Consider the following 23,744-nt stretch of genomic DNA (forward strand, 5'->3'; position numbering starts at 1 on the left):
GTCGAGCGATTACCATTTGCGCTAGTTGTTGTTCGCTTTTCTTCTGGTCGTGAACGGCGGCTTCGAAACTGTAGAACCATAATCGAACACGGTCGCGCCAGAAAGGTGGAATTCGCAGCGAAAGCGAAATGTTCGCGATTTCTGACGGCTGGTCGACGGTGGCGGCTGCGGCGGGCAGGGATTCGGTGGTTCTTGATTGATCCATTTTTCACGAGCAGGGATTCTTCTTCTTTACTAGCAGGGATTCTTCGTGTTCTTCATCGGGTCACCACTTTAGGGACTATTGTTGTGTCGGAATGAAAGTCTTGATCAGAAGGTGTCGATCGAATATATTTGCATAAAAAATGGTAATATTTATATAAAATAATTTACAATAAAAAGTAAGTATCACAATAGTTGATTAGTTTTTATGACCAATCACGGATAAGCCTTGCGTCTCTTTCTCGCGCGTGGCTCTCTTTTTCCGCGCGTGCCGCTGTCGATTACTCATGCGCTTCGTCGCGAGTCGGAGGCACGGTAGCGCGGAGCGATAGCTATAAATAGAACACGTTCCCGCGGATCGCTCTTTTCGGCGGCGATCGGCGCGGCGAACGGATCTCTGACGTATACTTCACTCGGCGGCGGCGTGATTGTACTTCGTGAAGATCATCATGAAGAATACGTGCGAGTTAGCTTGAAGACTTCTGTGAAGATCTGTGCATGTGATTGCTAGTGCATCCGCTTGCATGGTGTGCTGTGCTGCTTTCAAACAGTTCTTTTCAGAGCTAACAATCTCGTTTCACGAACATTAAAACAGTTCTTTTCAGAGCTAACAATCTTGTTTCACGAACATTAAAACAGCTCTTTTCAGAGCTATGTGCTTTCTGTTTCACGTACACGTCAATGTATCTTGGTAAGGTAATGGTTGAGGTTATGAACGGTAAAGGTATCGGTAAGGTTAAATGGTAAAGGTATCGGTATGGTTAAATGGTAAAGGTATCAGGTAAGTTATCTTGAAGCCTCATTGAATTACTATTACTACTTATGTAATAATAGTTCGATGTGGTAGGTAGCCACAAACCTAAAACTAAAAATCCTATATATATATATCATATATATATATATATATATATATATATATATATATATATATATATATATATATATCTATAATATACTAGCTGACCCGGCGAACTTCGTATCGCCTAACACAAACTTTATCGTATGGTATTAAAGTTCAAATTGACTTTTAAGTATTATCACAAATCTTTTGTATGGGAGTATAGAAAAGTGTTGTTTTTAGACTTTTTCAGGAAATTTAAAAATTTTTTTTTTAGAATTCTTCTCTCTGTAAGAACCATCCTCGTACTTCAAGGAATATTTTAAAAAAAGAATTAGCGAAATCGGTCCAACCGTTCTCGAGTTTTGCGCTTAGCAACACATTCAGCGACTCATTTTTTAACCGACTTCAAAAAAAGGAGGAGGTTACTCAATTCGATCGTATATATATCGCCTCTTTGCTTCAATAACGTGATAAGTCGGAAAATTCAATTTTTTTTTTATTTGATATTTGAAACCGCCGTGACCGATTTTATTTTTCCAAAAAATGTGGTATCTTTTGGGTGTGTAATGGCGAATTTATGAGAGAAAGAGACAGTGTGACTGTGTCAGATCGCGATATCACGTTGTCTTTTTCTATGCAAAGATTTGTTTCTACAACGAAACAAAACAGTTGTCACTGCGCACGTGTAGTGGAAGGTGCTTTCAAATTTCAGCGAAAACGTGACATTACGACGATATCACTGTTTGGTTGCAAAGGTATGTTTTAATTCAATAATATTATTTTTTATTTTAATGTGATATTGTGGGTTAACACAGTGTTGTTGAAAAAAATGTGTGATGTGTTAATTGTTATAAATTCACATGTTACACTGTTGCTGAAAGAATGAGAATTTTGCTTTGTGTTATCTTATGATATAACATTGTAGATGATGAAACTTTTTCTAACACAAAAATAAAATTATAGTTATCTGTTGATGTTCCGCTATGGAACAAAAAAATAATAATTTGACCAGTAATATTCATAAATATTACTTTGTTAATGCTAAAACAAAGTAACTAAATCTACTTATTTTTCCAGATGGAATCGCGATGTAAAAGACTTGTTAATCTTGCATTGACAACAGAACAATCAAATATTTCTGTTGCAGGGATAAGTGCAGGTATCTATTTGTGAATTGGACCATTATAAAACTATTTAGTAGGAAAACTCCTCCGCCACCGCATGGCTGAGTTAAATACCTATCTACTTCTACTTTTTTTAACGCGTGGTAGGTACTCGTACAATTAACTACTCCCGCGCGCGTTGTAATGTAGGCACTAAGTTTAGATTACATTTTTTCTGTCGTATTAAAATTAAATATTTAAACGTTTTTTTTAGATAAGGACACAACGTTAAGCTTAGGGGATGCAAGGTCAAATACAGAGGAATCAAAGTTAAATGTAGATGATGCAGCAAAAAAAAAAAAGCTGACTTATCAGTATCCAATCGCCATCGTTGTGATTCTACGAGCAGCAGTGGTAGTTCTTCGAGTGACTCATCATCATCATCGAGTAGTTCAACAAATACATTTTTTATGAAACTAAATTTCATCGGTGTTTTCAATTTTTATAGTAATTTGCCGAATTATATTTACATTCAAACCGTAATTCATTTTGTATACAGATAGTGACGATTCAGTTAAAGACCCAAACTACGAAGATGTGGAGCCTCGACGTCTCAATCAAAGTTCTTCAGATTCTGATGAAGAAGTTGGTAATGTTAACAAAAGACACCACGATGGTGTTTTACTAGAAATTGTTATTCGTGCACCTACAGAAGAGCACGAACTGATTCTTAACAGGCTTGTACAAAAAGCCGATGCAGTCACGATTGTAAATGAACCGTCACCTGTTGAAAATATTAGCCCTACTGAACAAAACTCACAAAATCCAAAGTAGTTAACGAAATCGGTACTTGCGTTTACAAATACCTCGTCAAAATTTCAGAATCAGTCGAAAATCTAGATGTTGTATTCTATTCGGATAATTGTGGGGGTCAACAAAAAAATAAATTTATGATCTGCATGTACTTATACGCAGTAAAGACAATACCTAATCTTAATTCAGTCAGTCATAAATATTTAATAAAAGGACATACCCAGAATGAGGGCGATTCCGCCCATTCCCAGATTGAGAGAGAAATTAAGCGGCAATTACGATCTGGACCCATGTATACACCAGATGCATTTATTGGTGCCATAAAGGCTGCTCGGAAGAAAAGTGAGCCCATCCATGTGAATGAAATGTGCTTCACAGATTTCTATGATTGGAAAAGCTTAACTAATCAAATGAACTTTTCGTTGCTAAAAGACGAAAATAATGATTCAGTCAAACTATCAGGGTTAAAGGTGATTCGAGTTCAAAAAAGCGATCCTGAAGCTATACTTTTTAAAGATTCATATGCTGATAAACAATTTAAAAAAGCTATTGTTATAAAAAAGAAAAGGAACTTCACTTCAAATTTGGAATTAAAAAATGTATACAACCAAAAACCTGGGATATCTGATAAAAAAAAGCAGACCTAATGGATTTGGTTGAGGAAAATCTTATCCCCAGATACTATAGGCCATTTTATGAATGTCTGTAACTTTTTGTATATATATATAACTAGGTTAACAAACAAGCGTATGGCTTGTCTGATGGCAAGCGATTACCGTAGCCTATAGACGCCTGCAACACCAGAAGTATTGCAAGCGCGTTGCCGACCCTATCCCAAATTCCTCCCAAGAGCTCTGGTCACCTTACTCATCACCAGGAATACAAGACTGCTTAAAAACAGTATTATTTAACTGTGATTCTATAAGGTCGAGGTAGGTACTACTCCAGTCGAGCTGCTCCATATTTTGAGCAGGAAATATCCTGCTGTGCCCTACCCCAACTTAATTTTTGAGAATAGCGGTTTTTTTTTTAAATATAGGCTGATTTTATTAATTACGCCAAATCGAAAGTAAGACTATTGTACATAATTTAAGATAAATTGATCATTGTAAGAGACTGATTTAATGTAAAGTTGTGATTTTATGTTGGTTAAGTTAGCTGTACTGAGTTAATACTCCAAGTGCCATATTATTATTAAATTAATAGTTTATTTATTTTTGTTTGAAAATTTTATATTCTTGTTTTGTCTAAAACAATTTAGATATAAATGATTAATTCTTCTAATTGTATTTTTTATAGGTGTATTTTGCAATCGCAGTGTTTCCAATAAATATTGGTACTGAAATCTAAAAGTTTTTATTTCAACAATGTTTTTTTCATTATATAACTCAGTTTAATAACCGAAGTAATATCATCAAAATCGTGACATTTTGGTTTGTAACACTTATCTTACTGTATATTTGCAAGAACAATGTGACATGTTTTCCCCTTTTTCTCAAATAAAGCCAATTTCTTACTAAACTTCTAAATTATCAGTATTTTGATAATTTTTCACATAGTATATTTGTTATAATTTACAATACATTGTAGATTTACAGTAAAAAACTATTTTGTTTCGACGCAATTATTTTTTGAAAGTTGAAAAACGCTCTCCTCTAAAATTTCATTTTTCAAGATAACACGTTATTGAAGCAAAGAGGCGATATATATATTTTTTTTTTTATGTATGTTCGGAGATAACTTCTTCGTTTATGAACCGATTTTGATAATTCTTTTTTTGTTGGAAAGGAGATATTCATAGTTTGGTACCATGATAAGGAAACCAGGATCTGATGATGGGATCCCAGAGAAATCGAGGAAAACTTTCAAAAATCGTAAGGGTGACTAGTAAATTTAATCATGTTTTCATTAAGTACTATAAAGCACTACTATTTAATAAAGGTCTGGAGTCGATCTGATGATGGAGAAGAAAGATAGTCGAGGGAACTCTTCAACGATTACCTGCTTTTTGAACCTTAATTCGTTTCTATTGATGAGAACTTTGCACCTGTATGAGTTATAAGTGCCATTACAGTCTGATGATGGAGACAAAAGATAGTCGAGGGAACTCTTTACCGATTTATAGCAATTACCAGCTGTTTGAACTTAATTCGTTTTTATTGATGAGAACTTTGCATATGTATGAGTTATAAGTGCCATTTTAGTCTGGTGATGGAGAGGAAAGATAGTCGAGGGAACTCTTCAACGACTTATAGCAATTACCTGGTGTTTGAACTTAATTCGTTTCTATTGATAAGAACTTTGCACCTATATGAGTTACAAGTGCCATTAAAGTCTGATGATGGAGACGAAAGATAGTCGAGGGAACTTTTCAACGATTTATAGCAATACCTGCTGTGTGATCATCTGTGTCGCAGGACCAGGTTTGATGATGGAGCCCATAAACACTCGAAGGAATTTCTCAACAATTTACAGCAGTTACCTTTAGCTGTTTGACGACCGCTTTGATATAATGGTGCATTTGCCGTGTCGGCGACGCCTAAACACCGACGGTCGCGGGTTCTATTCCCGCTCGGAGTGGATATTTATGTTTATACAAATATTTATTTTCGGTCTAGTTGTTAATCCTTGTGGTTCTCCCAACCTAGCCTCAGAGAACAAGCTAGGTTGTCAGTCCCGGTTGTTATTATGTACACCTGATAGCGAACTTTACTCATAGTATGTCGACGCGTTAGCGCAGCGGTCACAGCACCGGCTGTTGCGCTGGCATTAGTGGGTTCAATCTCCGCTCACGACAGACATTTGTATTGGCCATATAGATGTTTGTCATTGTCTGGGTGTTTGTGCTTGTGTATTGTGTATGTTTCCGGACCCTCGACACAAGAGAAAAAGCATCCTTGCTAGGTCTACCCATCACTAAAAATTGTAAAATAAAATAATTTTTAACAAAAAAAAAAACGGGGGATGGTAGGTTTACTCACTTATTCACGAAATCTCCGGAACTATAACAGCCACAAACTTGAAATTTGGCAGGTAGGTGCCTTATAGGGCATAGACATCCGCTAAGAACTGATTTTACGAAACTCGACCCCTAAGGGGTTAACGGGGGTTGGAAGTTGGTATAAAAGTCCTATGTTTTTGAAGTAAGAGACTTGAAATTTAAAATATAAGCTCTTTAGATGATGAGAAGGTGTCCAAAGAATGTACCTTTAGCAATCAACTCCTTTTTGGGGTTAAAACGAGGGATGGTAGGTTGACTCCCTCATCACGAAATCTCCGAAACTATAACAGCTACAAACTTGAAGTTTGGCAGGTAGGTTCCTTATAGGACGTAGACATCCGCTAAAAACTGATTTTACGAAAATCGACCCCTTAGGGGATAAAAACGGGGTCGGAAGTTTGTATGAAAGTCTTATGTTTTTGAAGTAAGAGACTTGAAATTGAAAATATATGCTCTATAGATGGATGGTAAGGAGGTGTCCAAATAATGCATCGTAATCTATATATATATATATAAGAGAAAGGTCACTAACTCACTCATCACGAGAACTCAAAAACTGCTGGATGGTCTATCCATCCAGGTTGGACAAAGATAAAATTTGGCTGGGAGGTAGATTATAGTTAGCAGACGTCCGCTAAGAACGGATTTTACGATATTCCATCGCTAAGGGGGTTTAATTGGGGTTGATAGTTTGTATGAAACATATACAGCCTGAAAATAAAACAAAAAATGTGGTGTATAGAGAGGTTTTATAAAAATAACTATTAAATTATACTAAATTTTGCCTTTTAAAACGTTACTTAGTTTGATTAGCATTTCAAGTGACTGAAATAACAAAAAAAATTTGCATTAAAGCAAGTAATGCATATCTTCATAACCACGCGGACGTAGTCGCGGGCAACAGTTAGTGTAATAAAACAAAGTCCCCAAAATTGTATGTGATCGAATCGCTCAAAATCTAATGAACGAATTTTCATGCGGTTTCACCATTGGAGAGAGGGCTCCACCATTGGCAAGAGGAAGGTTTACGGAACGGCTAAGCCGATTTTGATGAGTTTCACTGGAAGTTTGCCGGGAAAACATTGCGACACACTAATTTCAACGCGGGCGAAGCCGCGGGCACAGCTAGTTTTGATATAATAGCAATAATCGCAGTGTAAACACGACAAGGAATTACAGAAGTGTGTGTGTGTGTGTGTGTGTGGGATGTGTAGAGATTGTTAAGTACATATTATAAGCTTTTGTAGTTCTGAAATCGCTGACGCCGTAACGCTGTTTGGTTAATTAAACCTACTGCTACAAATAACTTAAGAATCGGATTATGTTGACTTAAGGTTGACGCTTAATCTTACAGTTTTAATAAAAGAGATAGCAAGCGAGAGACATTCAAAGAGCAGCTAGTTATTAAGCTGACCCGACCGACGACGTCTTGCAAACTGTCAAAGACGAGTGTACACTACCCGGCCATAACAATGCTCTACGAAGTGGAAATCAGCCGATTGTCTCTTTCCAAAGGTCAATTCGAATAATTTTTGTTTTTATGCATGTTACCCCATAAATTCTTACTGCAAGTTCAGTTCTCTTCAGTTTGAGATCAAATAATAATAATAATAATAATAAATACTCTTTATTGTACACCACATTTTGTCTCAACATTACAACTTCCAGACAACCTTTGGGCATAGGACAAGAAAAATAGAAGCAGTAGGGAATTAGTGTACAAACGGTTGATAAAGATTTGGCATATAGTTAACAAGCAGTATGATATTAGCAGAAGTAAATATACATATACACATACATATACACACAATATAAATACACATACATATATGCAAATAAATATATACATATATACTACATAAACAAAATACTACATAATATATATAATATATATTTATGGAGCTGATAATGATATTTATGAGGTATTTAGTGACAAAAAATGCGCCTTTAGATATTTTTTAAAACAAGCAAGAGATTGAGCTTTTCTTATAGAAAGAGGAAGAGAGTTCCAAAGTTGTACAGCTTTAACAGACAAGGAGTTTGATTTGATTGATTTGATCAAACGCGATTATGAACATTTGTTTTAATTTAAAACCTATCAATGTCTCGTAAATATATAATTATTCTATATCTGTTTTATAAATAATGGATAATCCAAAATAAGTATTAAGATTATTAAAAATATTTTTATTATATGATGTAACTAAAAATTTATGTTTTTTGCATTTTTTTCTGCAGCATCAACGGCTGTATCCTTTGATTGGGTTGACTTAGAAGTTTTAGTTTTTCACAGCTCCAAGGAATAGTAGAACTGAGTATTTGATATGAATTTCAGCTTGATACCGACACGCGTTCTTGAGAAAAAGAGTCTTGACAGACAGACGAACAACAAAGTGATCCTATGAGGGTTTCGTTTTTTCCTTTTGAGGTCTAAAACCCAAAAAACCTCTTTTGTTTAAATAAATATAAAATCGATTGCTTCAAGAGTAAATCAGAAGTTAATTTACTACGAATATTGATTGGGTCGTTATACTTATTTTTATCGGTAATTTTTTTTAATTTCTAAGTTAAAAACAATATTTTTACTTACTAAGGTCTAAAACCACTTAATGTTGTCCTATTTCAAATTACCTTTAAATGTGATATATGTAAATCAATAAAACTGTAAAATCATAACATATCAATGACACTTGCTTTTGTCCGTATACCCGCTTCCCCAGCTTAAGGCGCTGTCACTCTCAGCGTCACAGCTGTTTCGTTGTCTGATAAGATTTCATTCCCAATGTTCTTTCCACCGCGGGCCTCAAATCATTTCGGAGTTAACTTGAAATAAACTTAATACCACTTTATGACGCCTCAATAAAATTAACGAACCCAGTGACTAGCGTGTCGCGGTAACGAGACCACAGCTTTGACACCCGTGGTTGCAAATTTGCATGCGTGGGCTTATCGTTCGAAAGTTTATGACAAAGAATATTACTGATATGTTACAAACGAATATTATTTAACATACAAGTTAGAAATATACATCATATATTTCGTAAATTTAAAAGCCTCGATATCAATTGACTTGTATTATTTACCAAATTGTTATACTTCCATATTAATCATCTCTTGTTTGCATGTGTTGTTTATTTTAAGGAACTCACTATATTGCTCAGTATTCATTATATTATTGAATCGGTTTAACAGTTGTTTATTGATTTACCATAAACAAAGGGAAATTAATACGTTTAATAATTATTAAAAAATTACGGTATTAAAGTATATAAAATATAATATAAAACGTAAATACTTTTTTTTAATTCAATTGAAAAATTACTGACCTCTGCTCCGCTGTGCCATCTTATTATTTTATAGTAAGAAATTTCTTACTTAGTTTTTAAATTGGAGATTCAATTCGGATCACAACTCACAGAATTTACTCTATTCAAGCAATGGGACAACTGAATGCGAGGACGACCACCACGTAACTGAAGTAAGAAGCGCCTCGTAGCATTTCCCGCAACTCAGGTAAAGTTTTATTGCACCCTTACTGCTTACGGTATTGTTGTTGATCGTAAGCCCCGCCCCTCTCCGTTTGACATCACGTAAAGTTGGTATTACAAAAGTTAACCAATAGCGCTTAAGTTTATTATTTTAAATGTTAAAGTCAACTAGTTTTATTCACACACAGTTCAGTAGTTTCAGTAATATATCCATCCTCACAAACTTTCGAATTTACAACGGTAGTAGGGAGTTTGATGTCACATTGCTTGACTGCCCGTGAAGCCCGTTATCTTTTTATACTTTATATACTTATATGAAGTCAAATAGTAAACTTATCTTTTATATGTCGGCTGTGCTATTTTTTCTTGGACTATTTTATTTTTTAAATTTTCTTTGGGTATAATAATGTTAAGTCAATAAAATCTTTATTTGTCTTTCTTCGGCGGTAGATTTAATACGTCAGTATTGACTATCGTACTTTTTAATTTTTTCAGTTTTGACTTTCCTTATTATAAAAATATAGAAATGACGATTAATTTCTCAAAAGCACTTTCAAATTTTTTTCTTTTTTGTTCTTCAGCCTATTTGAATAAAGTTATTTTTGATTGTGATTTACAAGGCTTATGCTTTCATTTCATTTATTATTTCGTTACAACAAAGGATTTCTTTCTGTCGGGATGTTTTGTTTCTACGTATCTTTATTGCACGTGCACATGCTAATCTTAAAACAATTCAATTAAGACAATGGGTACCTTTCGGCATATCTGTGGCGTTTATTGCCGATACTTTCAATAGAAGTATTCAGAGTCATTGATAACTTTACATTGATTGTAAGTAATTTTTTACAAATAAAAAAATAAATAAATTGTAAACGATAATTCATAGTCTGTTTTGCAGTCTATTTGAACGAAACAATTTTTAACCACTGACTTTATAACAAAGCTCTGAACACATTCCAAGTTAGTAGTTAATTTTTACCTGTATGACATTTAAATTTTTACGTTAACGTCTACTCGAGATATTTTTAACAACACATGTACGTAACGTAAGAAATTGAATTTTTTTAACAAGATGTGTACGTTTGTATTATTTTCCTTTTTTGTAACGCACACGCAACAAGCGTACGGCCCGCCTGATGATAAGCCTCACTCACCACATGAACACAACACTGCTTGAGACCGGTGTTATTCCTCTGTGACCTTCTATAAGCTTGAGGTACTTCTCCACTCCGGCTGCTCCGAATTTTGAGCAAAATATTTACCTTCTGTAAGCTACTTACCTAATAACATTTTCTTTAACAAAGAACCTCTCTCTCACTGCTCGTATAATATCTGAAACTTTCTGTTGATCTATACACACCTGAGCCGGCCAGGGGGCCATAATCTCCGGCAGAAGCCAGGCGACCAACAGCCCCTACGTGGTGTCGGGTTCCTTGTTCGCAAGTCTCTCGTCAACAGCATCGACGTCGTCAGGAGCGTGTCGAGCAGGGTGGCGTACCTTATACTCAGAATATCCAAGCGGTATTCGCTGAAGTGAGTGCTGTGTGGCTACGGCACTAAAGAATTTAGCCACCCCCTCTCTTCCCGTGGGTGTCGTAAGAGGCGACTAAGGGATAACAAGGTTCCACAACCACCTTGGAACTTAAGAAGCCGACCGATGGCGGGATAAACATCCAACTGCTGGCTTTGAAATACACAGGCCGAAGACGGGCAGCAGCGTCTTCGGTGCGACAAAGCCAGTACTGCGGTCACCAACCCGCCTGCCCAGCGTGGTGACTATGGGCAAAACACATGAGTTCACGTTATTTGTGGCGTAAACTTGTGGAGGCCTATGTCCAGCAGTGGACTGTATAGGCTGTAATGATGATAATGATGATTCGCTGAAGGTTCATACAGGATTACGCGCCTACCTCGACAGATCCAGATGACGAAGTGGAAGCTATGTATGAGAAAATCTCTACAGCCATACATAGCTCTAAATGCCACTACACTGTTGTGATGGGAGACTTCAACGCGAAGCTGGGCAGACGATGCGGTAATGAGTTGAGAGTGGGGCAATGTGAATACGGGCAACGGAAATCTCGGGGCTGGCTGCTGGCTGCCTTCATGGAGAAAAAGGTACTCTTTATGATGAACTCCTTCTTTAGGAAGCCAGAACGGCGCAAATGGATCTGGTTGAGTCTCGACGGCACCGTCAGGAACGAGATTAGTAGTGCTCTCAAACAACTTAAAAACAAAAAGGCGCCGGGTAATGGCGGAATCACAACTGAGCTTTTGAGAGCGGTTGGTAAGCCAGTACTCAAATTCCTCCAAAGGGTCTTCGATTCCGTCATCCTCGAGGGCAAAACGCCAACGACATGGAATAGAAGTGCGGTGGTGCTACTCTTCAAAAAGGGTGATAAATCCCTACTGAAAAACTATAGGCCAATCTCGCTTCTAAGCCATGTCTACAAGCTGTTTTCGAGAGTCATTATGAACCGTCTCGCACGCAAGTTTGACGACTTCCAGCTTCCCGAACAAGCCGGGTTCCGTAAAAGTTTTAGCACCATAGACCACATACATACGCTGCGGCAGGTTATACAGAAAACCGAGGAGTATAACTTGCCATCATGCTTAGCGTTTGTGGACTATGAGAAGGCCTTTGATTCGATTGAGACATGTGCTTCAGGCTCTTCAGAGGTGCCAAGTGAACTGCAGATACGTCGAGGTGCTGAGGTACTTATACTCTAACGCCACAATGTCGGTCAGATATCGAAGCCAATACTACTTCAACGAGGCGTGAGGCAAGGGGATGTTATATCTCCGAAGCAGTTTACCGCCGCGTTGGAGGACGCTTTCAAACTTCTTGACTGGAAAGGATTCGGCATCAACATCAATGGCGAGTACCTTACCCACCTTCGTTATGCCGATAACGTAGTCCTTATGGCAGAGACTTTGGGAGACCTGAGTACAATGCTCGAGCATCTCAACAGTGTTTCCTAAAGAGCGGTTCTCAAACTGAACATGGACAAGATGAAAATTATGTCGAACGCCCATGTCGCACCCGCTCCAGTTCGCATTGGAACACTATTCTCGAAGTTGTTGACCATTACATATATCTAGAACAGTCAATTCAGTTAGGTAAGTCCAACTTCGAGAACGAGATCTCTCGCCGAATCCAACTCATGATGACAGCGAATGGACAGCGTTCGGGAAAATACGAAAAATCTTTGCATCCAATATCCTGCAGTGTCTGAAGACGAAAGTCTTCGACCAGTGTGTGTTGCCAGTGATGACATATGGATCCGAAACATGGTCGCTAAATATAGGCCTCATAAGAAGGCTCAAAGTCGCTCAGTGGGCGATGGAGGGAGCAATGCTCGGTATTTCCCTGCGTGATAGAGTAAAAAATGAGAAGATCCGTAGGAAAACCAGGCTAACCGACATTTCTCGAAGGGTCGCACAGCTGAAGTGGAAATGGGCAGGGCACATAGCTCGAAGGACCGATGGCCGATGAGGCGGAAAGGTTCTCGAGTGGCGACCACGTACCAGGTGCCGCAGCGTTAGCAGGCGGACCCCCACAAGGTGGACCGACGATCTGGTCAGGGTCGCGGGAAGCCGCTAGATGCGTGCTGCGCAGGACAGTTCGTCGTGGAAAGTATTAGGGGAGGCTTAAGCTCAGCAGTGGGCGTCTGTGAGCTGATATGATGATGATGAGACGAAAAAATACTCAAGTAAATACGCATTTTCAAAGATTACTCCAAAAGTTATAATGAGCACATGATAAACATCGGCTTTCGATTAAATTAAAAATTATAAAAATCGATACACCCAGTAATAAGTTATGCGGATTTTCGAGGGTTTCCCTCGATTTCTCTAGGATCTCATCATCAGCTCTTGGTTTCCTTATCATGGTAGGTCACATTTAGGATATCTCCTTTCCAACAAAAAATAATTGTGTTTGCTCGCAAACGAAAAAAACCGACTTCAATTACATCGACGAGTAATACCGGTGGACCGATTTCGACAAATTTGTTTTAATCGAAAGCTGGTGTGTGTCAATTGGTCCCATTTAAATTTATTTGAGATCTAACAACTACTTTTCGAGTTATATCTATTAATGCGTTTTTACTTGACGCTTTTTTCGTCGACCTACGTTGTATTATACCGCATAACTTTCTACTGGATGTACCGATTTGAATAATTCTTTTTTTGTTGGAAAGGGGATATCTCTAGTTTAGTACCATGATAAAGAAACCAGGATCTGATGATGAGATCCCAGAGAAATCGAGGGAAACTCTCGAAAATCCGCAATAACTTTTTACTGGGTGTTTCGATTTTGATAATTTTTAATTTAATGAAAAGCTGATGTTCATCATGTGGTCACATTTAAATTTTATCGATATCTGATTACTACTTTTTGAGTAATCTTTGATAACGCGTATTTACTTGACAATTTTTTCGTCTACCTACGTTGTATTACTTGTCGATGTAATTGAAGTCGGTTTTTTTTCGTTTGTCTGCAAACACAATTATTCTTTTTTTGTTCTTCAGCCTATTTGAATAAAGTTATTTTTGATTGTGATTTACAAGGCTTATGCTTTCATTTCATTTATTATTTCGTTACAACAAAGATTTCTTTCTGTCGGGATGTTTTGTTTCTACGTATCTTTATTTCACGTGCAAATGCCATCTTAAAACAATTCAATTAAGACAATGGGTACCTTTCGGCATATCTGTGGCGTTTATTGCCGATACTTTCAATAGAAGTATTCAGAGTCATTGATAACTTTACATTGCTGTACCTAAGTAATTTTTTACAAATAAAATTAAATTAAATTGTAAACGATGATTCATAGTCTGTTTTGCAGTTTATTTGAACGAAACAATTTTTAAACATTGACTTTATAACAAAGCTCTGAACACATTCCAAGGGAGAAGAACGTCAACTGCTAGTTTTATAATAATAATAACTTATTTAGTTTGCCAGAATACGGTATACAGGTTGTCAAATTCAAAACTTTAGCCAACATATCCTACCGATTTTGCAAATATACTTTAGTGTAACACAAATAATTCATTTTAATTTATAAACTGTCTAATAAACGAAAGAAATCATGCCAATAAGAAAAAACAAATATGAATATGAATTAATTAATTACAAAATCCATGTCAAATATGGTCATTTAAGTACTCATTAATATTATAATATAATTTATTCAACAGAAATTCATAAAACAATTTTCTGAATACTACCAGTGCTAAACCCTTACAAGAGCCTGGTATTTTATTAACCGACTTCCAAAAAAGGAGGAGGTTCTCAATTCGACTGTATTTTTTTAACCGACTTCCAAAAAAGGAGGAGGTTCTCAATTCGACTGTATTTTTTTTTTTTTTTTTATGTATCACAATTATTATCTTTAATTGTTTGTCGCTTTTGCAATTTTTTATGTGCTGATACACGCTTTTGGCACATTTTTCTAGGCGTCATTCCGGATCCAATGAGCTACACATAATTTTAAGAGCAGTATCTCTATTTTCGACCATTTTCAGTTTGTCGACGAGACTACTTTTGCTAAAGTTCAAGATTTTTTTTAATAATACAACGTACGTACACAGTCCTAAAGAAAGCAAATTAATGCTTGTTAACCGAATTCCAAAAAAGGAGGAGGTTCTCAATTTGATTGTGTTTTTTAATGTATGTTCCTTAAGAACTTTTGACTTGGTGGACCGATTTAGACAAAAAAATTTTTATCGAAAGGTGATGTGTCTCATTTGGTCTGGTCGGGGAGAACGAGATAGTCAATTGGCGCATATTACATTGTTCTAACTTACATTGTTCTAAAGGAGACGGGCGGGGTCTACAATACCGTAAGCAGTAAGGGTGCAATAAAACTTTACCTGAGTTGCGGGAAATGCTACGAGGAACTTCTTACTTCAGTTACGTGGTGGTCGTCCTCGCATTCAGTTGTCACATTGCTTGAATAGAGTAAATTCTGTGAGTTGTGATCCGAATTGAATCTCCAATTTAAAAAATAAGTAATTAATTTGGGACTTAAATAATCAAAAATAATAAGATGTCACAGCAGAGCAAAGGTCAGTAATATTTTTAATTCAACTAACAATAATTATTTACGTTTTATGTGTGCTTGTAATATCAATTTACCTTGGTTTACGGCAAATCAGTAAACAACTCTTAAACCGATTCAATAATATAATGAATACTGAGTAATATAGTGAGTGTACAGTTCCTTAAAATAAACAACACATGCAAACAAGAGATGTCTAATTTGGTATTATAGCAATTTTGACAATAATCGAAATCAATTTATAAGGAATGAGGAACTCAACTCAATGTTGATTTTTTAAGAAGCACGCCATTGATATAGCCCTAAACATATTAATCATAGATGTTGTATCTTTTTATTATAATTAATATATTTGTTTTTATCATAATTAATTTAACAAATGTTTTATATTATTTTATTCAATAATAGATTCAATAATATAATACATACCGCGTAATAGTAATAGTACCTGGGTGACCGAGCTTAGCTCGGTATTTGTAGTAAACTCGTGTGTTTTGGAAATAATATTTAAATACGAATTACATATTGATAAAATATGAATAACATTTTTCGATTTTACCGACATAATAATAAAAAATATGAACTGGCTATTTAAACAAAAAAAAAAAATAACGAGTGCAATTAGAAAAAAAAAGGAAAAAATAATAATCGATCTGGAAATATTATAATTTGAACCGTGGTCTCTTCGGTCGATCGCGACCGACCGATTTTCCACCTGAGCTATTACAACTTTAATGACAATTGCGAAATTTACTTTCATTGTCTGAAAATAGCGATAAAACGACATTTTTAAAAATGAATCCTAGCTATACCGATTTATCTCCCTCGAAATCCCCCGTATACTAAATTTCATGAAAATCGTTGGAGCCGTTTCCGAGATTCAAATTATATATAAATATATACAAAAATTGCTCGTTTAATATTATAAGATATTAATAGAATAAGATAGTGAGTGCACAATTCCTTAAAATAAACAACACATGCAAACAAGAGATGATTTATTTGAAGTATAACAATTTGGTAAATAATACAAGTCAATTGATATCAAGGCTTTTAAATTTACGAAATATATGATGTATGATTCTAACTTGTATGTTAAATAATATTCGTTTGTAACATATCAGTAATATTCTTTGTCATAAACTTTCGAACGATAAGCCCACGCATGCAAATTTGCAACCACGGGTGTCAAAGCTGTGGTCTCGTTACCGCGACACGCTAGTCACTGGGTTCGTTAATTTTATTGAGGCGTCATAACGTGGTATTAAGTTTATTTCAAGTTAACTCCGAAATGATTTGAGGCCCGCGGTGGAAAAAACATTGAGAATGAAATCGTATCAGACAACGAAGTGCTGTGACGCTGAGAGTGACAGCGCCTTAAGCTGGGGAAAGCGTGTGTAAGCGGACAAAAAGCAAGTGTCAATGTTGGAGTTTTATTGATTTTGTTAGCATTTTTAATACGTCGTGCTAGTGCTAAAAATGACAATTACAAAAATATTTACGTATACCTATCACACTTAAAGGCAATTTGAAATAGGACATCGAAATAGACAACAGAAAGTCTATTAGGTATTAATGTTGTTTTAAACTTTAGTAAGAATTAAAAAAAAATTGTCGAAATCGGTCCACACGGTCAAAAGTTCTGATGTAACATACATAAAAAAAAAATAGTCGAATTGAGAACCTCCTCCTTTTTTGGAAGTCGGTTAAAAATACTGATAAAAATAAATATGATGACCTAGTCAATGTTAAGAGCCATTTCACAATTTTACGCTCTGCAAGTTTAGGTAAATTTGGTCGCATCGCGCGAATCGTATGAGCCGCGCGGCGCGATCTTTGTGCTAGTAGTGTGACAACCAAAAGACCATCTTGATCATTTTCTAATGTATAATAAAAATTAATAACTATGGTATAAAATGTTTTTTACATAATTAATTTGTTAAAAATTTCAAGTATGTTATATAACAACAGTCAATAAATTTAAAATAAAAATAAAAAATCAATTTTATGAAACAATTTTTTTTAAATTGATTTAGTTTTTTCAGTTTACGAATGAATCTGATATTTACGATATGAATAAAATAGCATTTTATGACATCGACACCGACAAACATATTAATCAACAAATAACAAGACAGACAGATTGAAATGCCTATTTGTATTGATAGTGTGAGAAAAGAAAATTAAATTATACATTTGTTTACAGAAATTATCATTATATTATTTTACAGTCATTTTCGTAATATGTTTATTTTTAACCGACTTCCAAAAAAGGAGGAGGTTCTCAATTCGACTGTATTTTTTTTTTTTTTTTTTTTTTTTTTTATGTATGTTACATCAGAACTTTTGACCGGGTAGACCGATTTCGACAAATTTTGTTTTAATCGAAAGGTGGTGTGTGCCAATTGGTCCCATTTAAATTTATTTGAGATCTAACAACTACTTTTCGAGTTATATCTAATAATGCGTTTTTACTTGACGCTTTTTTCGTCGACCTACGTTGTATTATACCGCATAACTTTCTACTGGATGTACCGATGTTGATAATTCTTTTTTTGTTAGAAAGGGGATATTCCTAGTTTGATACCATGATAAGGAAACCAGGATCTGATGATGGGATCCCAGAGAAATCGAGAGAAACTCTCGAAAATCCGCAATAACTTTTTACTGGGTGTACCGATTTTGATAATTTTTAATTTAATCGAAAGCTGATGTTTATCATGTGGTCACATATAAATTTTATCGAGATCTGATAACTACTTTTTGAGTAATCTTTGATAACGCGTAGTTGCTTGACTATTTTTTCGTCGATCTACGTTGTATTACTTGTCGATGTAATTGAAGTCGGTTTTTTTTTCGTTTGCGAGCAAACACAATTATATTATGAAAGTATCAAATGCGGTTTATCCGCTATAACAACAGGCGCTTGGCGCGTGTGAGCGAAAGAGACGGCTGCGCAGAACTCGACTGATTTACCGGGCTTGATGCGTGGTAATATATACTATCTTTTTATTATTTAATATAAAATGTATTAAAAATAATTACATCTTTTAATTATTATTTTTTTTGATGTAAGTTTACTTTGATGAAGATAGTTCGTTAAAATTTCTTAGTTTTCTAAGAGAAATATCGCTTTTAAAATTGTACTTATTTGGAAAATATTCGTAACTTTAAATTTTTTTATCGTTTAATAGAGATACAAATGGAATAAAAATCTATGATAGTGTGCAACAAAATTATATTATGATATTTTTTTAAAATGGTTTCAACGTAGAGGTTATTGAAAAGTAGGACTTCAAAGTATACATTGCGACCGTTTACCTAGGGAGGAGGCTGATGAAAAGGTTAATAATTTTATACACATAATATAAACCAAAATTCTGATCCGACTATGGACTACAACAAAGTTTGTTTTATTATATTTCAAGAATATAAATTACATTATTGCATCCAACACTGAGATTAACGACGTCTTAATATTACAATTTCGCGGATTGTTACCGATTTTTGTGAAATGGCTCTTAATATTAATTAATTTTCATAAATTAACTTCTGCTGTACTCTTTAAACAATCGATTTTATATTTATTTAAACAAAAGGTTTTTTTGGGTTCCGTACCTCAAAAGGAAAATCAGTACCCAGTTTTAGGATCACTTTCTGGTCCAATTGTCTGTCAAGACCCTTTTTCTCAAAAACGCGTGGAAGTATTAAGCTGAAATTCTTATCAAATACTCAGTTCTAGTTTTTCTCGGAGTTGTAAAAGATTAAACTTCTAAGCCAGGGGTTCCCAAACTTATTTTGTCTACTGCCCACTTTGAGAATAGATTATTTTATAGTGCCCCCATTTTTTCACCAATTTGAAACCACTATAATTTCAAATAAAATAACTATTGCGAGCTATATTAACGGAGATTAAACATTAATTCTAAACGAGACTTTTACTATAACCCGCAAGAGTTAGCTTAAGACCTGACCGCAGTAGGTAGTACGGGCTACAGCTGCCATTGAGAATGAATATTGAAACGCAACTTGGTAGTATTTAATTTAATTCAAAATAAAACAAACACAATCGATTCAAATATAAAAACTAATGTGAAATGTGTTTAAAGTCCCCCCAAGCCTCTACGCAATGCTATTATTTTTGCTGAGTCTCTTGCCCCTTTAGGCCCGCAGCGCCCACATGGGGGCGTTATCGTCTACTTTGGGGAAGGCTGTTTTAAGCTATTATGCTGCGAATTTCCGACATTCGCAAGGGAATCAAAACCTACAGGGTAATTACTTTCGGTGAACTCAGAATCTTGACATTTGGTATGAAGCTACGTCTTATAGCACAGATAGAGGAAAAATTGCGAATAGCATAAATTTTTAGTTACGTCATATAAAAATATTTTCAATAATTTTTGTATGGAACCCTCGGAGCGCGAGTCCAACTCGCACTCGGCCGATGCTTTATAATATAATTGTATTACTTAGTTTGAATGTCTAATAATTGTTGGACAGATATAGAATTATTCTGTATGTACAAGGCATTGATAGGTTTTACATAAAAATAATAATAAAGTTCACTATCGCGGTTGTTCTCAAACAGAAGAGAACTGAATTCGCAGTAAAACTTTATGAGGTAACACGCATAAAAACAATAGAAACCGGCCAAATGCGAGTCGGACTCGCACACGAAGGGCTCCGTGCCATTGACTAGGTTAAATATTTAGACAATTTTTTTATCTAAATATTTTATTATTAAAGCATGTCGGTATGAAGGGTAGACTTGTCTCGCGTACGACAGTGCTAGCGCCGACAAGCAAATATACAATTAGGTATTTAATGAACATTTCAAGTGCCTACCTGTTACCATTTATTGATATATATATATATATATATATATATAGGAAAATTACAGTATTCGGCTATAAATAATGCACCGACCACGTCGACCTTTGGAAAGAGACAATCGGCTGATTTCCACTTCGTAGAACATTGTTATGGCCGGATAGTGTACACTCGTCTTTGACAGTTTGCAAGACGTCGTCGGTCGGGTCAGCTTAATAACTAGCTGCTCTTTGAATGTCTCTCGCTTGCTATCTCTTTTATTAAAACTGTAAGATTAAGCGTCAACCTTAAGTCAACATAATCCGATTCTTAAGTTATTTGTTGCAGTAGGTTTAATAAACCACACAGCGTTACGGCGTCAGCGATTTCAGAACTACAAAAACCTTATAATAGGTATATACTTAACAAATAATAATAATAATAATAATATACTTTATTGCACATTTAAATAAAAAACAAAATTAAAATTACAAGCAATTATAGTAACAAATTGTACAACCAGGCGATCTTATTGCTAAAAAGCAATCTCTTCCAGACAACCTGATAATGAAAGGGATATTGCTTTTCAGATGGGCAGGTGGTAAACAGATTTAAATAAGTAAAAGAAAAAATAAAAAATAAAAATAGAATATATAACAATTATATATGCATATACATTATACACATACGTACGCAATAAAAAAAAATAAATAAATAAAAACATTTACATACACACTAATATATAAATACAGTAATCGTATAATATATAGATTCATGGCAAATTTAATGATCTTTTATCAATTGAATGTAGTAAGTTTAAAATAATTATAGACTGAGGTAATATGCTTTCAAATGCTTCTTAAACAGAAACAAACTTTGAGCTCGTCTTATGGCCACGGGTAAGTCGTTCCATAGCAAAACAGCCTGCACAGCAAAGGAGTTTTTATAAAAGTTTGTTCTGTGACGGGGTACACGCAGCTTAAGGTTTTCTGATGACCTTAAAATTTCACTATGTGAACCAAGGAATTCGAACTTATCCTTTAGGTAAACAGGTGTTGACGGATGAAATAGTACACAGTACAGAAGAGACAATATATGAGAATTTCGGCGAAGACGAATGGGTAACCAGTTCAGTTTTTTACGAAATTCCGAAATGTGGTCATATTTACGCAAGCCAAATATGAACCGAATCGCAACATTTTGAAGTCGCTCAAGTTTATTTAACTGATATTCAGTGAGGTTAAGATAGCATACGTCAGCGTAGTCCAAAATCGAAAGCATAAGTGAATTCGCAAGCGCAATTTTGGTTGGAACGGGGAGAAAGTTACGTAAACGTCTCAATGACCCCGCGGTGGCAAACATTTTTCTACTCACTTCACTAATTTGGTGAGTCCAGGATAATGCTTGATCGAAGTAGATACCAAGGTTCTTCACTTTGTCCAGAAAAGGTAGTTTAACACCATCAAAAGAAATAAGAGGCAAATTTGTATAGTCAATTTTTGCAGTAATTTTCTGACTACCGATCAGGATTACTTGACTTTTTGATGGGTTAACCGTAAGACCATATTGCTTACACCATTCGGAGACAGTAGCCAGATCCGAATTAATCGCAGCTATAGTATTAGGAAGATTCTCAAGATTTGAAGATAGGTAAAGTTGGAGGTCGTCTGCATATAAGTGGTAGAGAGAATTTAAATTGAAAGTAATAGAGTTTATGAAAATAGAAAACAGGAGAGGAGACAGCACACCACCCTGCGGAACACCGGCTTTGACGTCACACCAGTCAGAAAAACTTTCGTCAAATTGTATGCGCTGCCGACGTCCTTGCAGGTAACTACGAAACCAGTCCGCTGCCAAAGGAGATATGTTAAGAGAACTTAGCACACTTACCAGTAGATCAAAATCAACACTGCTAAACGCGTTGCTGAAGTCAAGAAGGACCAGTACGGTAAGCTGCTTATTGTCCATTGCACAGCGAATGTCATCGGTAATTTTTACGAGAGCGGTAGTCGTACTATGACCGGGGCGGAAACCTGACTGGAGAGGACTAAGGATACAATTTTTGTTTAAAAACAGACTGATTTGTTGATAAACAAGACGTTCTAAAACTTTTGAAAGGAAAGGTAAAATCGAAATAGGACGAAAATCGGAAAAATTTGTTGGCTTAATTTTTTTGGGAATAGGAATAATTTTAGCCAATTTCCAGTCCTGTGGAAATGTGCCAGATGTGATAGACGAATTTAGGATATTAGTAATGATGGGGCAGATTATGTCTAAGATGGGGATAATCATCTTACGACTAACACTATCGCAACCCTCCGCATTCGATGCAATGGACAATATATTCTTCCTAACATCACTCTGGGCAAAAGGACAGAAACTAAATGTTGGATATTCAGGAGTTGGTAAAGAGGAAATAAAATTTGTTGTCATCGTTTTGCTAACGCTATCCAGTATGTTACTAAATGAAAAATGTTTATTTAGCGAATCAAGATTTATAGAGGTTGGAAGATTTTGAAGATTTGATGATTTACCAACTCCTATGGCTTTAAGAAATTTCCACACTTTGGCAGGATCTTCATTGTCAACGGACTTGTGGATGTAGCGTCGCTGTGCATCTCTACATAACTTATTGCAGCGGTTACGCAACCTCTTGTATCTTTCGCAGTTCAACTCAGAATTGTCACTTTTCAGTTTTAACTTAGCACGATTTTTCTTGGCAATTAACTTTTTAATGTCGTCAGTTAACCATGGGGCTGGACAGTGCCGGATTTTAACTGGTCTACTTGGTGCATGTATATCGTAGAGATGAGTAAGAAGAGAATTGAACATTGACACTTTAAGATCAATCGATTCAGCCTCCAATACAATGGACCAATCTATTTTTTGTGCATCTTCTAAAAACCGTTCTGTATCAATTCCACCAAAATTGCGCTGCATTATAATTTTACGTTTTAATTTAGGAGGTCTTAATTTATACGATAGAAAGATAAGATCATGATAGGAAAAGTCAGCAGTAGAACATTGACCATGATTATGAACGAAATCAGGGGAAGACACTAGAATGAGATCTAAAAGAGATGAAGAACAGTTTGGAAAAGTGTGCGTCGCGTTAAGGGGAAGAATTTTAAGGTTACAAGAATTAGCTATCGATTTCAAAAGACGACTGCGATGATCATCCTTAAGTAAGCACGTATTAAAGTCGCCCATGATAATATTGTGATCATATACAGGAATAAAAGTTTCGAGTAAGGTTTCAAAAGTAGAAAAGAAGTTTACGTTTGAGTTAGGACTGTAAAACACACCCAGAAGGATTTTAGTATTAGATACCATAACTTCGATAAGTAGATGTTCAGTAGAGTTTGCAGGTGGAGGCTGAGCTGAGAGGTTAACTATAGAAAAGGGAATGTTTGAGCGCAA

General features: G+C 35.5%; 1 pseudogene; it reads left to right on the plus strand.

Annotated features, from left to right (window-relative positions):
- Positions 1 to 10,192: 10,192 nt before the first annotated feature.
- On the plus strand, positions 10,193 to 13,102 carry LOC123661445 (annotated as a pseudogene).
- The last annotated feature ends 10,642 nt before the right edge of the window (positions 13,103 to 23,744 follow it).

Source organism: Melitaea cinxia, chromosome 17 (assembly GCF_905220565.1).
Source record: "Melitaea cinxia chromosome 17, ilMelCinx1.1, whole genome shotgun sequence".
NCBI classification, from domain to species: domain Eukaryota; kingdom Metazoa; phylum Arthropoda; class Insecta; order Lepidoptera; family Nymphalidae; genus Melitaea; species Melitaea cinxia.